Source organism: Hesperophylax consimilis, chromosome 4, assembly GCF_061612785.1.
Source record: "Hesperophylax consimilis isolate HC1 chromosome 4, BYU_Hcon_1.0, whole genome shotgun sequence".
NCBI classification, from domain to species: Eukaryota; Metazoa; Arthropoda; class Insecta; order Trichoptera; family Limnephilidae; genus Hesperophylax; species Hesperophylax consimilis.
In genome coordinates, this window is record NC_142839.1 from 28,948,524 (window position 1) to 28,966,411 (window position 17,888).

At 31.8% G+C, this 17,888-nt stretch overlaps 1 protein-coding gene and 1 non-coding gene across 3 annotated transcripts in view; both read left to right on the forward strand.

Moving 5' to 3' along the window:
* Positions 1-17,888, forward strand: part of LOC149424498 (kin of IRRE-like protein 1) — a 267,924-nt gene that overhangs the window by 113,228 nt on the left and 136,808 nt on the right. The gene's annotated exons all lie outside the window — the stretch shown is intronic.
* Positions 7,582-7,676, forward strand: LOC149424499 (U6 spliceosomal RNA). Its single transcript, XR_016302127.1, has one exon. It is a non-coding gene; the product is annotated as a U6 spliceosomal RNA (small nuclear RNA).

The following is a 17,888-nucleotide window of genomic DNA, read 5'->3' on the forward strand; positions in this document are numbered from 1 at the left end:
GACCGAGGAGTCCTCGTGGTCAGCGGGGAGCATCCTCGTCGGGAACATCTTGACTTGTGGAAGTCGGTGCCTCCTCTTAAAAAGGGAGCACTTCTCGGGTGCTTGCGGGCGGTTTGTGGGGGCCAGCGTGGATCTGTGTTGTTTTGAGTATTTGCGCTAAAAAAAAAAGCTTTGCCTTAAGAAAGGCAGTTGGGGGCGCGAGCGCCTGCTCAGTGGGCCGGCGGGATTCCTCCGGCCGGCAAAAGTAGCGGGGCCTGGCTGAGTACACAAGCCAGACAAAAACGCTTCTGTGGTTGTGTCACAAACCACAAAAAAGTATATCCTCTATGTCATCTCTCTCTATCTATCTATCCGCTATAGGAGCCTAGCTAATATTATATACCTAGTTTAGGTCGCTCTCCAAACTCAGCTTCGCGGTCTAGACCGTCGTCGTTCGGTCGTCGGCCCGACATCGTCGGCCCGACTGTCGTCGTGAAGAACCGAGGTTCGATCCCCGCTTTAACTATTTTTTTTTTCTTTTTGTGATTTTTTTAATACGAGGAAAAGTGATGAAATGCTCTCGTGTTGCGACTTTGTCAGGCATACATATAAGAAGATATCTACATGATTTGTAATAATGTAGTAAAAAAATTACATAAATTTGTTAATTTTAACCGAGAGTCTCCCGAAATGTCTAAATCCATTTAGTGAGACTCTAGACCGGCAGGTGTTCATTCGAGTAATTGGCTAGAAGTAACGGTCGGTACCTATATGATATTTTGGTCTAAATATAGCTTACAAATCGAGTCGGTAGAGTCGCTCGGTATTTTGATTAATTATTTTTATTTTGAATCATTAAAATTACTAATCAAGGCCGATAACGCGACTAATTACCCTCGCAGACGTGCGTGACAAGTTTTTTTAGTAAAAAACACAGCCGTAAGTGAGTTATTCAAAATTTAGAAATGTTTTTCAAATTCAGACTCCATACGGGTATGAGACTGTTAAAACACGATAGATCTTTTCCAAAACGGACAAATATACGGAAATATTTTGAAAAACGCCAGATATGACTTCACACTGCCGATATATCTTCGATTCGACCCTATATAAAGCTTTAACGAGACGTTATGTGATATTATTCATTTGCCGTGTTTGAAAACGAAAATTTGCGCGGGACAAGTCAATTGACGAGTAAACGTTGTATACGCGGTTCTCGTCGCGCGAGATACCTCTCCTCGCGGTCTTGAGGCAGAGCGTTCGACACTCGTTATGCAGGACCCGGGTTCGAATCTCATATTTTTATAACTTTTAATTTTTTTTTATCACATGCTTCTTATAAATATGTCAATAGACAGAAAAAAAGAGAGAATGAAATGAAAAGAGGGAGAGAAGAATACTAAAAGTTTCACTTCCGTCGTGCGTAGGCTTGCCACACACTGTATTTTTTTTATGTTTTGTAAATACGCTTGTCTAACTGGTCTATTAATGTTAGTTTGTGGTTGTAGAAATTTAATTTTCTTGTCAAAAATATATTTTTACGTAATAAGAAGTAGCTGTTATTAATTTTTTTTTTTTTTTTTTTTTAAATTCCGATTTAGTTGTCCGGGTTAAGTCTTCCCCAAAGGAAAAACTTAACCCTTCCACTCACTTTTCCACAAATGATCAGCTAGTCAATCAACACTATGTAAGTGCATTATATAAGTAAAATAAATACAAAACAATACAAGAACAACAACACGTCAAATCACCAGATATCAAATGGGAAAAAAAAATTCACCGTCTCCAGATATTTTCATATCAGAGGGTTCGGCTCGGTAGAACTTCTAACAGGGCCTATAAATCCTACTGATCCCTCAACATAAATATTTAAAAAATCTTTTGTTATCCTACATGTATTCAAAATGACCGACTTTTGCATCTTTATATATAAATTTTTTGATAGATCTAACACGCCTAAATTTTTAATTAGAGAGCTAGGTATAATGCCAGTAGCCGAAATAACGAATGGTAATATTTTTATAGTCTGAGAATGCCAAATTCTTTTTATTTCATTTCCTAAATCTGTGTATTTTCTTATTTTTTCACTAACAGATTTTTGAATATTACAGGAATTTGGAATAGCAACATCAATGATATAAGTTATTTTTTTAATTTTGTCATGTAAAACTATATCGGGTCTATTATGACTAATCGCTCGGTCTGTTAGTATAGTTTTATCATAATATATTTTATAAAATTCGTTTTCTAAAAATGAATTTGGTTCGTATTCATAATATGGTACTACATTACGGCAGTCAATCAAGTTATGTTTAATTACCAAATTTTGGTGAATTATTTTTAAAACTTGATTGTGCCTAAATGTATACTCGGACGGTGCTAATATAGAACATCCCGATATAATATGTTCTATAGTTTCCGGAAAAGCCAAACATTTTCTACACAAATCATCAATTTGATTTGTATCTTTGATTATATGCTTTCTATAATTTTTAGTATTAATGACTCTATCCTGAATTGCAAGCATAAATCCTTCTATTTCTGCGCTCAACTCTCCAATACTCAACCATTTGTTTGACTTAATTTTGTCAACATACGTTTGGTTGAGATAATTGAAGTGTTTTGCGTGTAAAATTTTATTTGACCAGGAATCTAATAATTCCTGGTTGGGATTTATAAAAATGTTGGCATTCTCATCGTATAAATTTAAAGGTGTAATATTTCTATCTGCCTTGCAAATTATTTTGTGCATTTCTGAGCTATGAGCTTTCCTATGGAAAAAAGTTCTTAGCATTTCTACCTGATTATGGTTCAAAGAAGTTATTTTGACTATACCTCTACCTCCTAAATTTCTAGGTAAATTAACTCGTTCTATAGCTGAATTTGGATGATGGCAATTAAACTTTGTTAGCGTAGTTCTAATTAATCTTTCTAAGTTATCTAAATCTGTATTAGACCATTTAATTATGCCAAATGAGTACGTTAATAGAGGTATTGCCCAAGTATTTATTGCTTTTACTAAATTTTTAGCAGATAGATTGCATTTTAAAATTTTCCTTATCCTAGTTTGAAATTTAATCCTAATATCATTTTTAATACTACTATGGTCTAATCTATTTGATTGTGGGTATCCTAAATACTTATAAACCTCATCCCTTTTCATACTAGTAATTTGGAAATTTCTAAATATACTCTCGTCCCCATCTACAATTTTGCCTTTCTCTATATGGATCGTTCTACATTTATCTAAACCAAATGTCATTTTGATATCATCTGAAAAGTTTTTAACTACCTCGATCATTTTCTCTAAATTTTGTTCAGAATTCGAAAATAATTTTATATCATCCATAAATAATAAATGCGAAATTGTACTACTCTCCCTTGTATTACCCTTAACTTTTATTCCAAACTTGCTTTTAATTAACATTTTAGATAGAGGATTCAATGCTAAGCAAAACCAAAGAGGACTCAATGAGTCTCCTTGAAAAATCCCTCTTTTAATTGAAATGCCCGGTATTACTATTTTCTTACCTTTTAAATTGATAAGTAAATTGGTATTCCAAAAGGACATAATATTTTCCAAAAAGCTAATAATAATGGGGTTAATTTTATATATTTTTAATACTTTGATTAGCCACGAGTGCGGGACACTATCGAAAGCCTTTTGGTAGTCTATATAGCAAGTATGTAAATTACGTTTTCGAGTTTGAATCTGTTTTAGAATTACAGAATCGATAACTAATTGTTCTTTACATCCCATATGTTTTCTGCGACAACCTTTTTGTTGTTCAGATAAAATATTTTTTTCATCTAAATGAGTATATATTAAATCTGTTAAACAAGAGGTTAAAATTTTGTATATTGTCGGTAAACATGTAATGGGTCTGTACTGAGAAGGATTATTAATATTTTCGCTTTTGGGTAACATATAAGTAATACCCTTAGTTAGAAAATTTGGTAAATTTTGAGGTTGACTGACAAATTTTGAAAGATTTTTTGCCAAAAGAGGATGTAAAGTAGTTAGACGTTTGTACCAAAAATTATGTATCCAATCGCAACCCGTGGCTTTCCAATTATGAGTATTTTTAATAATTTTGGTTAACAATTCAACCGATATATTAGAAAAACTCATTTGTTCAATACCTGAAAAATTGAGTTCTTCATTTTCTATCCATGGAGTTGACTCGTTATGTTTTATATCTTTACTCCAAATTTTAGTCCAAAAATCGCGCATATCTGATTCAGATGGTAACGGAATATTATTATTCGAAATAATATTTTGTTTATCGTCAAGTTTGGAATAAAATATTTTTTCATTTTTCTGAAATAATCTATTATTATTTTTTTTATTATACGTATAATTATATCTTTTTAATCTACTAGCTTTTACGCCTAATTTTTGTTTTAATAAATCCAATAAATCATTGATTATATTTTCATTATTATGACTATCAATGTTATAACCAAATTTTCTACCAATTTCATCTACATGTCTCAAAATTTTCCTACTTCTATTTCCATTTTTATATTCTATTACTCTAGCTATGTTACTTCTTAAAAATACTACATCATTTTCTAATCTGATCTGCCATTCTGGTTTACTATAACTATATGATCTATCGTCAGAGGATGATAATTTAATTCCTAACTTATTACAAACAGTAATCGCACTAGCGTATACTATTGTATGAAGATCTAAAAAACTAATTTCGTCAAATATGATTTTTGGTAAAATTATGTTATTTAATTCAAAAATTAATTTAGATAATTTCTTTGACGTATGCAATTTCGGTAATTTTGGTCTAACTGTTGGCTCTACATCTATATATCTGTTTATATTATTATGAAGTAAGTTAGCTAATTCTACTACATTTTCATCAACAAAGTTTAAATTTGCAATGTTGATTTCCCTAAGATTATAAATAACGGCTAAGTTATTTGAATCTACTGTAATATCATTGGACATTTCGACTAGAATATTATCCAAACTATCTACATTCAATGCATCTGATATGACATTGTTACTTGTGTTAATTTGTTCTAAATTATTTCCCCTTTGCAATCTATCTGCTACTTCTCTTTTAATCTGTTCTAATGTGACTACAGAAATTAAATTATTTTTGAAAATAGCTCGCTTTTGGTCTGCTAATCTTTGTTCGCTTACTTGGGCAATCGGATAATTTTGTGAGAAAAGTAAATGTAATTTTTTCCTATATAACAACATATCTGTTTCTACTTTGGTTACATAAAAATATGAACGAACAATGAACATATTGACATCGTTCGTCCATTTCATACGCTGTCTAGGAATACCTGCTTTTGTTTTTTGGGGTCTTAGACTATCCATGTTCATCTGTACAGATGACATAATAATCCCCTGTTCATCTACGTTGGTTGCAAATGACATTGTTGTCATTTTGCAAAACAACTTGGAGATGATTGTATCTTTACTACTACATTCCAGTAACCAAATCAATAAATAATTTTCAATGTGACCAAATTAAATATTCTAATCAAACTACCTTTCGACATAACAAATCTATAATTTCTAATTCAACTACCTTTCAACATTACGAATCTATGATATATTATATTCCAGAAAAACGTTATCAACATAAAAATATATTTTTATTTTTTTCAAATGAATGTCAAATATTGTTGTTTACCTTGGTTACTGGGGTCCTCAAATAATTTTATTTTTAAATCCTATTTATTTACCTAAATATCGTATGGCTTACTGGCAGTTTATTTAATGCGTTATCTGATATACTCTTCTTTAAATATTTATATGTTTTGGGATCAAAGCTAATTCTTTTCTATCTGATATTACAAAAAATAATCAGAGAGCAAATGCAAAGTACATGCCTAAACTAGCGTTGCTAAGCAATATTATTAATAATAATTATTAATTATTAATTAATATTCCATGATAGCATGGAATCATTATATCTTCAACCTACCACGGAATTAGAAATAAGTAAATTTTTAAAAAGCAGGCTGCTATTCTGTCGTCTCTTAATCACAGGGTTCGCGAGTTTACGCCATTTTCAAGGAATCATTATAATGACAAAACTTTTTATATTTTATAGTGATATACAATTGAATGCCAACAAAGTTATGCATACGAAATTATCTTAAACCTATTGATTGGAACAATTATATGCTGGAAATTACTGGCTCTGTATAATTAAAGGTGCTTAAGGTGTTAAAGGTGCCATATATTTAAAGCGCTTTGGATGTGGGACGTTCTGGTTACTCATCAGGTCTCCATAGCGTGGTTCTAATTCTCCAGAGGTAGAGTAAATCTGCATTCGGCCTCGCCGCTATATGTGGGTGATCACCCACACCGCGGACAGCGGTACGTCTCTCAACTGACAGCACCTGTCTCCCGGGCTCTTAAAACTGAAGTGTCGGGTTCTCCGAAGTATAGTGCAGTCACACCGACCTCTGTGTTCCCACTTCCCCTTTTGTTTTGTCTCCGCCCACAATTTTTCCCTCATCTGTAGGTAATCATTCATGATTTTTGAGGTGCAGTTTTTGTATGAGCGCTTATTCCCTGCGCTTGTCAATCGCACCATATAAGGGCATCCTTCTGTTTGCACGTGACGAAGGCATGTTTTACACTATATTGCAGCGTGATAGATGAGGTGTTGTGTCCTCTATGATTTGTGCTTACTGAACAAAGGATATGGGAAACTCATAACACGTGGTATCAAGAAACTTTCTTCAAAATTAATTAAAAATGTGTTTTTTTTCCTTTCTCTGTATTTACCTCCCTCATTTTGAGCCACTAACTTCACGTTTATTCACAATTATTAACTCGTCTGCAAAAAAAATTAAACACGTAAGTGGGGCGTGAATAAATAAATAAATAAAAATATGGGTTTCTTACTTTATTGATGAACTCAAATTTTTAAATTGCTTCAATGCACATGTAAGTGATCTGGATACATAAAATAAATAATATCAATAAGATCGATAATCAACAAGTTGTAAGTTTTAACAAAATAAACTGAATTGCTCCTGTTTGCTTATCAAATCGAAAATTTTTTTAACACCCTATTTATGTGTAGCCATAAACAACGTTCCTTCAACATGTTTCGGGCGTTTAATCATTGATTTACTCTCAGATAAATGTGTCGAGAGAGAAAGGCAACCCGACCCCTATAAAAATATCACCACAAGCTGAGACGAGAAATGACGTATAATGTATCCATCCGGAAAGAGTTTGGGGTAGGTGCTGTGTTTATTTATTAGAATTAATAAATAGTAAAAAGTAAACAAGTGAAACGAAGAATGAAAAAGGGATATTTACCTCTCATTTGATACTTTCATTAAAGGCGGAATTTCTCCTTTCATTAGTAACAAAATTTACAACATACGGTATAAATAACAGACGACAGCAAAGAAACAATTCAAACACCATAAAAATACACTAATGTGTAAACATCAAAATCGGCGATTGCCCTACTCTATAAAATACAGACCAAATAAAATATCTAGGAATTTTAATTGACCATAATCTCAGATAAACACATCATATCAAAAAAAATGAAATAAACTCCTCAAAAAAATACACATTTTTTAAAACTAAATTAAGCTATTCTCGCCTCGGTAGTAAATGTAACAAAATTGTAACGACAAAGAGAAAATGCGCAAGGATGAAACGCAAAATCTTAAAAGCGTGTCACAATTTTACAACTATTCACCTATTATGTATTCATTACTGCCGCCATTGGTGAAACCACAGTATCGTCCTTGAGTACCTCAAGGACGATAGTGTATTTTTACTTATGACGACCAAATAACACTTTCCTAATACATGCGAACACCTCAGCACAGGTTCTCCAGGTGAGGAACACTACAACAAAACTTATTAAAGAAAAAACATTAAATAAATAAATGAAACTATTACAAATAAAAACAATACATTTGGCACTTTGTCAATCTATGTAAGAATATGGAATCATTGTTTGGGGAGGAGCAACAAACTAAGCTATCGTTCGGAAAATCGCACAGAAAACTAGCTTAAAGTAATACTTAAAAAAACGTAGAATGACTACACAGACCAAATATTCAATATCTTTGACTATACATACAACTATTCTTACCGAAAAAAGAATTTCAACAAACTAAAACTAAAATAGACCAGTTAGACAAGCGTACAAAAAAACATAAAATCTCCGACGGAAAACACATGCTTTGGACGATGGCATCACAAATTCCAATAAATGAAAGCATTCAACTTTCTTTTACTCGATACAAAAAATAAGGGAAACAAAAAACATTTCAGATACAAGATTAAAACTGGATAAAAAAACTAAATGGGCTTTATTACAAAAGATTACACACATACGTAATACATAATACTATTATAATATTCACTTGATTACATACAACCAAATTCTCATGATAATAGTCGATTTTTTAAATCATTACTGTATTTTATTTTATATCATGTCAGATTTATTTTATAATGTTTCAATTTATTACTTCATATTATCTTTTTATTGATTTTTAAGAAATTTTAAAATGGGGGCCTAGGCACGGGCAAACTACCCTGTAAGGTCCACATTGTCATATAATGTTTGAAAATACATATTGTCATCGTATCAATAAAACACAAAAATGAATTTACCGTTGAAGAAAAAGATAATACACACAAATCGAAACGAAACATGACACAGAAAATAGTAAAAAGATAACCGTCTCAACTGGGAATCTAACCATGGTCGAGTGGATAAAGACATTTTCCTGGTAAGACAGAGATCCTAGGTTCGATTCCCTATTGAGACCGTTATCTTTGTATTGTTCTGTTTCATATTTCGTTTTGATTTGTTAGTTATAATCTTTTTCTTCAACGATATCTTAAATTGATGAACATATCCTCCAAAAGCTAAATAAAAGGAGTTCCAATAAAACGATAATCTACCTTTTTTAAATCCCCATGTAGGTTGATGAAAGAAAATTCTAACAATTGGGCTTGGTGGCATACCCCATCCTTTGAATTCCGGGTTCAAAAACTCAACGAAAAGGTACAATAATATTTTCGCAGAATTCATCCGAACTTAACTTAAGCGATTAATTATTTATGTTTTCCATAATTCAATTTCTTTATGTCATCGTGGTATTACTAATGAATTAAACAAAAAATTTGGACAGATTACTGGCCGAGTTTGACTTCAAAGGGAATGTGTGATACATTTGGAAGCTTAATTGAGAATCTACGTATGGCCCATTTCAATTAGAGTGTTAATAACATATTTGCATGTAATTGACAAAGGTAGCAGACTAAACAATGTTACTTATTAGATATTCATAACTACGATAGCTCAGTGGTTCACAGTAGTCAAACAATAGCACAAAATCCCGGAAATTCTGATCGCAGTATTTACATTTTCCTTTTCTGGTAAGCATTATTTTATAAAATCTTTGTATGTTTATTTATTTACGATGTAAATTATATACACATTGTCATCAACTTTCAATACTGAAATTCATCGCTCAAACGTCCATATTTTATGCGGTATATTTTTAAAACACTCAAATTGCAACAAAATTATCAGGACTGAGTCATTTAGATACTCGCTTGTACCTAGATTACATGCAGTTGGCAATGTTTTCTCAGAAGTAGTTGATGTGTTTATTGCACGGAATATAGTTACAAGAAGGCTATAATAACATACCTCATAAATAATTATTAATGTTAGCTTTTGTTATATCAGTGCTAAATTATTATAATTATATTATATCACATGTTTGTAAAAGGCACTATGGGCGTGTAATATAAATAAATAAAAATATGAATAAAAATCGATTCGATTTCGTTCGACTTCAATCGACTGCATATCCGAATTTAACACTTTGAAACTAAATAACATTTTTTGTACATATCATTACACATGACTAAACCATCGAGATATAGATGTACACAATTTGTTGGGGATCAAAAAAATTGTGGTCAAAGTCACCTTTCGGAGAGGGGTGACATGTACAATATGTACATACCATTTATAAACTTATTACAATGACACACCAATCAAAAAAAAACAATCTAAAAAACAAATCACGCTTATATATATATGAAATACATAATACACAACTGTAATATGTAGTGTACAATTGCTGACCCTGTACCAATCGCAAGTTACTTGAATTAGTAGTCACCTATGATCTGGGGCCCCAAAAAATAATTTGAAAATCCTGACTCAATGCTGTGCAGAAATGGGTGGTCTTTTGGAAGACTAGATTTTAGATTACAGGCGCCAAATGGAAATGCCATACTTGTTCTACTGGTAAAGAATTAGCATCATTAATCCCTTCGGCATCGGTGCAGTCCGAAAACAAAACAATAATAATAAAACAATTTTATTAAAAAATATTATTCCTTATCCAAAAGTATCATAAAATAGTTGACAGCCCTGTTTTACTAAAGCCAAATTGCGATTTTTTTATTTATTGTTATTAAGTTTAATTTGTAGAACTCCATTTTAATTTTTATTTTTTATATATTCAATAATATTATTATTGGGTTTATAAAAACAGTTTATTTTTAAACAAGTTCTGCTGTGTAATTATTATTACGCGTGACAGCTGTTTCGCCCTCTGAAGGCATTATCAAACTGTGGGTAGCCCACTTACAGACGATACATTTATATTATTTCTAGGTAGGTATTTTAATTTCAATTACTGATTTCTTAATTGATTTTTGAGTAAAATATTAGAAATTATTAATGGTTATTACCCCAGCAAAGTTTCCCCAATTAGTGTAATGTTTAAATTTGACTGAATGTCTTAATGTTAGTTATTCCCAAACGATGACTCATAGGGTTATTTTAATAGCATAATTAAGTACTTCATAGTGTACTCATATTTGCCCTAGGTTTGAAGATATCTAGTAGGGGTGAACGAATTATATTTGTTTGTTCATTAATTAGAATAGCTTTCGGATTATTAGAGTTTTTGTTAATTTCTAACTGTTCTAAAAGATTCAGTTTACGGCCTTTATTTTGAACGTGTAACGGAGTTGGTTTATTATTATCATTAAGTGAGTGATTTTCATCTAGGAGATGTTTGGCAAATTGAGATTGCATTTTATTATTATTTTTAAAAGATCTAATATGTTCTTTGAACCTAGTGTTAAAGGACCGGCCCGTTTGTCCAACATAAACAGCGTTGCATTCGTCACACTGGAGTTTATAAATGCCACTATTTTGTAATTTGAGTACCTTACTTTTTGAGTTTTTAAGAGATGATCCTAAGTTATTATTTGTGCGGAAGGCAATATCTAAGCCAGACTTTTTGAGGACTTTGGCAATTTTATTAGATGTCTGTCCGATGAATTCTAAACACCCGAATTTATTATTCGTCTTATTATTAGTCGCTGGGTAAATTAATTTAAGGTTATTTTTGTGTTTGTTATTATTAATTATTTTTTCAATGTCTCTACCCTTGAAGCCATTATTTTTAGCAATAGTTAGGATTGTATTTTTTTCCTTCTCGTATGCTTTTTTGTCGAGTGGGATGTTATTAAGCCTATGTACCATTGAGTGGTAGGCAGATAATTTATGTGACCATGGGTGTAAAGATTTATAATTAATGGTCGTATCTGTAAACTTAGGCTTACGGAAAATTTCAAACGTATGTTTATTATTTTCTCTACCGATTGTTAGGTCTAAAAAATTGATTTTATTATTACACTCTCTTTCAACCGTAAAGCAGATTTTACGGTTGATGGAGTTAGCAAATGTGACAAAAAGATCTAATTGTCTGTTGGTACCTTTCCAACAGACCAAAATGTCGTCAACATAACGAACATAGTAAATGATGTGTTTGTTAAAGATTGAATTTAAAATTTGTTTTTCAATGTAATCCATAAATATTTCTGCAAGAAGTGGACTGAGGGGCGATCCCATTGGTAATCCCATTGGTAATATTTTACTCAAAAATCAATTAAGAAATCAGTAATTGAAATTAAAATACCTACCTAGAAATAATATAAATGTATCGTCTGTAAGTGGGCTACCCACAGTTTGATAATGCCTTCAGAGGGCGAAACAGCTGTCACGCGTAATAATAATTACACAGCAGAACTTGTTTAAAAATAAACTGTTTTTATAAACCCAATAATAATATTATTGAATATATAAAAAATAAAAACCAAATTGCGATATTTGCCCAGTTATTCCAAATAGAATTAATTTTAAATGCAACAATAAACTAACTACTAACTACTCTATTATAATATTTTGTTAGATTATACATGTTAAAAAGTCACTTTTTTTAAACATATGAATATTCTGTTCAAATAAAATATTCTCTGTTATTATAACATTCTAGGACTTTATAGAATATATTTTATAATTACTACTATTCATTATCATAAACACCTCATACCTCGATTTATGTCAGATCTTATACAAACCTAGTAATTATTCAACTATTTCTTCACTAGTAGATATTTTTTTATTATGTATTGTTCTACTGAACTTCTATTAACAACTATATCACTTGCAATGATATTTTCGTGTACACATTACTTGTTCTTTAACCACTCTATTGTAAAATCCATTTTGTGGCGTTTAAATAAATAAATAAAAAAACGCTATCAAAACATCTGGATTTGTTAATTTTCACAAATTAGGTTATAACTTAATTATTTTTTTTTTAACGGGTTGATTTTTTTAATGAATTATTGTGAAATAACACTAATTAATCAAAGAAAATTTGCTTTAACCCGCGACCTGCAGATTCGTATCCAAGAATTGTAACCACTCAACCACGTAGGCCGTCCTCTTGGGAGGTCTCTGTCTTCTTCTTCAATCCATTTTAACAATATAATAATAATATATTCTACTGACAATGGATAAACAAACTGGGAAATTTCAAAGAAAATAATTGCTTTAGTTTTCCCTTTTGCTCCAGAGCTTTGATTACGATGCGGGCAAGGAAATCCAACCGATTAACATTAGTAGTTAATGCAAACTAATTCACAAAGACTGACAAATAATGCAAATAAATCTGTGTAGCTACTACCATAATCACTACCTATCGAATATTGCAGGAATCCACCAAATAATAACAGATATATGTTCGTTAGTCAACGAACGATGCTTTAGCATCACAAAAGCGGTTTATTCTTGGAAGCTAAAATCTTCATCCATAACTTACCTAGAAAAAAAAGAGTACGAACATTGTTCATGAGAAACCTGTTATATATATTTCTCACACCAAGATATATTTCCAAGCATGTAAGATAATAATTACTATAGAAGAAAACACTGACAAAATAATGATTTATCAATGGCTAAGTGTAGTTATTTTTTTTATTCAAGTACCTTATTTGCTTACCTTTGAGTGAATTAGTCACCATCATCAACGTCCCTAAGCATACATTTTAGATTATAACGATTTAAACAAATACTGCCGCAGTTACTAAAAACACCGTGTCTTCCTCGGGACTCTCAAAGAAGGCACCGTGTTTTCTGCCACCACGGCAGAGTAGTGGTAGCAATCACAAATGTTGACACAACTCAACCCAATTGTTCCCAACCGGCCAGTGACACAATCAGGGTATTTTGTGAGACTGGAGGTAGTGGGAAGGGGTTGGAGATGGGGTAGAGGAAGGTGGTAGCGTACCTGGCTATTCAGATCTGGTTACCAAACACGGCCAAAGCTATTTCAAGCAACGTTGCAATTCTGAAGCGATACTGAGAGTATCTTCATCCCTGGAACGTGCCGCAAATATACTATATATTACGTGAAAAACTCTAATTAATCAAATAAAATTTACAATAAAAACTCATAAATTTTTTTTTGACCACTATAGTTTTATTTTGACTCTACTATGTTGCAATGATTGTCCATCGTTCTACATAGGTAAGACAACTAGAAATATAAATATTAGAATCACGGAACATTTAAGATGTTTAAATAACAATATTTTTTCAGAGTTTGCCAATCATCTCATTTCCACCGATCATACTTTTAGTAAAGATACAGGGGTTAAAATTCTTCACCGTAGTAATAAAGGCAAAAAATTAGATAATTTAGAAGCACTTGTCATCAGAAAATCCCTCAATAATAACTCCAGTATAATAAATAACCAAATTAATCTGTCTTATAGTCCTATTCTAGACATATTTCCAGTTAACCGCTCTGTTCTTCCTGGAATTCCCGTAATTACCCCTTCCACTTTGTCCACCCCTCCCTCAAACACTTAACATTTTTGTGTATATATGTCAATATTTTGTGTAGTAGATCAGTTTTTAATATTCTCCTAACGAAGGAAGGGTTCTTCCGAAACCGGTATAGTGAAAATAAAACTATAGTGGTCAAAAACAAATTTATGTGTTTTTTATTGTAAATTATGATGAGCCACAAAAGTGAATGCTTTTTACAATTACAAATAAAATTTAACTGAGCACTGCAGAATTTGAACCTACGACTTCCAGATTCATGGTAAAGAGCCTTAATCCTCGACCATGAATGACCATGAAGGAGCATTGCCCTTTTCAAACTTTTTTTCCCATAGTTGAAAAAGCCCTAAGATGAAATACAACCTCTGATTTACTTTTTTTTTAAAACATTTGAAAAATTTTTATGACTGTGACAGATTTATTCAATGTATTAATTAACCAAATAAGATTTAATTGAGCGCGCCAAGATTTGAACCCGCGACCTTCGGCTTGCTAGTCCAGAGCCTTACTCCTCGACCAAGGAGGCCGTCAATAGCTTATTTTAAAGCCAAGTCGTTCTCAAGTTCTATATATTGCAAACGATTATTAACTGTTCAATAATGATCGCAGCTGATCGTAAGATGCTTGGATTTGTGACCAAAGTAATTAAGTTTATCACATCAAGAAATAATGGTAGTTATATAAGTGCACCACGTTTCAGAACGTTCAGTGACGTTCACCTTGTTAATATTCCACAAATGGAAATCAAACTGTAAAACAATATATCATTGAAACGTGTTCCACTATTATCTTTACATATTATATTTGTGCGCGAGGACCACGGATTCAGTAGTTTCAGTCGTTCCGTGTTAGTGCGTTGGAGGTCAAATTGGTCTAATTAGAGGTAAAAATGTGAAACAATTTTTTTCATTCCGTGTCTCATCTAAATATAATACATTAATGCGGATTGTCTACATTCTGGGCAACAAATCAATTTCGTCTTTGAAAACGGCAATTAAAATAATTTCCTGTTATATTATAGGTAGGTACGTTATCGCTTGTCTGAAATCTCTAAACAAACACTTCCAATTTGAAAAATTAAACATTTGCAAATTCAAACAATCTTTTAAAAATATGTAATAATAATATTTTTTTAATATACCGTATATTAAAAAAATATTGTTATATATTTTTAAGAGATTGTAAAAACATGAAATCTAAAACTTTGGAATAGAATTTACAAAAGTTTAATTTTTCAAATTGGAAGTGTTTGTTTGGAGATTTTCAGACAAGCGATAACGTACCTTCTTATAATATAACAGGAAATTATTTTAATTGCCGTTTTCAAAGTTGGAATTGATTTTTTGCCAAGAATTATTACGACGTTTTTAAAGCGCAAAGCACGTGCATAAAAGGCGGACAAACTTAGGATAAGAGTTTTAACAATAAATTTTACAGAAATTAGTTAATTTAAGTTCATCAAAAAAAGTAACAAATAAAGATAGAAAATAAAAAAAGATTAATAAAATAATGGACTAGGTATATCTAATATTTTTCTTTCAATATACAAGTCATATAATGGATTAATGACGGGTTGCTTTAAAGAATGTGTACAATCCCCCAAATTTCCATGTTTAAATTCAAGAACTGTGAAAGCTCCATTTAAGTTCTGTTTTCATAAAGTGCAAATTGTTTCACATTACTAGTAACAGACAGATTAGAATAATAAACAGATTGGATAGTAACAGAACTTGAATAGGACTTTCACAGAGCTTAATTTTTTACTTTAAAATTCGACGAATTGTTCGAATGAGCCTTTTTCCAAATAATTAAATGAACAAGTTGCCAATTATTTTTTAATTGAGAAATATTATTGATTTTTTTATGATACTTCTTATATAGTGTTAACAGACAGTTAAATACCAATATATTTATAAAATTTGCTGGGTAGTGTTACAGCACGTGATATTTATTGAACTAAGAACCGGAATTACAGACAGAGGTACTACTGGAATGAGTATTTTTAATAAAGCAAATTAGGCAAGGAACAGACTTCACGCTAAGGAATCAATGTTTTTCTGGAACCCAAAATCAAATTTAATAAATATATTATTTTTTTAATTTCTGTAGCAATAGAAACTTCCGTAAATTAAGTAACGGGGTGTATTTCGTATTTAATCGTCTTGAAATTAAACTCGCCTTAGGGAGTGGTTTTGACGCACTAAAGGCTTCTTAATCATCTGTTGCTAATTCCAGTTATTTAAACTGCTTAACAATCCAACAAATTTACCTTATTGGATTTTAAGCTAAAAGATTAGTGACTATTAATCAAAGCATGGATGTATTCCTATTTACATAATGTTGTACTCTCACTTGAATGGCATTAGTGGTTCTAAATATTGAATCCTCAAGCATAGTACAGGTTATTCGAGAACTATTTACAGGTGTTAAGACGAAGCTACTAGCCAAAAATGTTTTTATTCTTGGTATACTTTATATTGAAGGTAATTGGTTTTAAAATCGCTTGACAAACGGAGTCTAGAAACGTTCGATTTAAAGCACAAAATTGGTTTTTATTTATTTTGTAAATAATTTTATAAGAAAGCAAAAACGTTAAACTGTCACAGATCATCTTAGCTATAATACTATATTTTTTAAAGTTATTTCCTTTATGCGATCATACACTTCTATTGAAAAAAATATTTTTAGTAGTTAAGAATGATATTTTTATTGATTCATTTATTATTTTATTTGTATTCTACTCAAGCGAAACGATAGGAAAACTTTCAATTTATCTAAAGCATAGGTATTCGTTATGAACACCAATTCATTACAAAGATTAATCAAAATAGTAATTTATCACCAAGCTTCGTCTTAAGTTGATCTTCATAGCCTAAAAAGTCAAGTGGATATGTCTTTTGCATAACTATGTGATTTGTGAATTTGTGCATTTCGCGTGCAAATATTCTAGATACTTAAAAAACAAATCCAACCACTCAATAATGTCTTATAATTACTGATTTGTTATTCAGTTATGTCAAACGCGGGATAGCTGGATTTTGTTAACGACCCTCGTATTGGTGCCTCTAACACAGGAGAAGGTCTCAAGATTACATAATTTATATGACATCAAGTCACCCAGCACATAAGAAGACTATTCAAGCGAAACTCTTCGTAACTGAATCCATGGGAATATAATAATAATGATTAGATTTTAATTCCGCTATTTATAATGGATACGCAATCCTCTTTGTGTGCTTTTGGCTTCCAAGAAACTCGTTAAAAACCAAATAATCGCTTAGCAAATAACGCTGGTAGGTACTTGAAATAACATTTTCTATGGCAAGCTCAGTTCCGCTCGGTTGAACCGACCTTCCATTTAATCACTCCGGCAACAATACAAGTTTTCAGCGGCCATAACATGTGTTAAAGCTACACTCCAATTTGGACCCGTACCGTTGTATTCAATCACCTAAACCGAACCGATTGGATTTATGTCATTGCCGCTGACGCCGCGCCGGGCGCTGCGCGTCGGCCCTGTCCCACACTGCAAATGGAATTGGCCGTGTCGCGGTGCTTGTACGGGTAAGTAGTGCCGTCGCAAAACGATTGGTACTTAAAATGTTTCAAAATAAAATCAAATTGCACAGCCAGTTTTGTAGCTCGAAAATGGGTGACAGCGATTAATAGATACAATAGGTCCTGCAGGCGGTTTGGGCTACGCTGAATTGA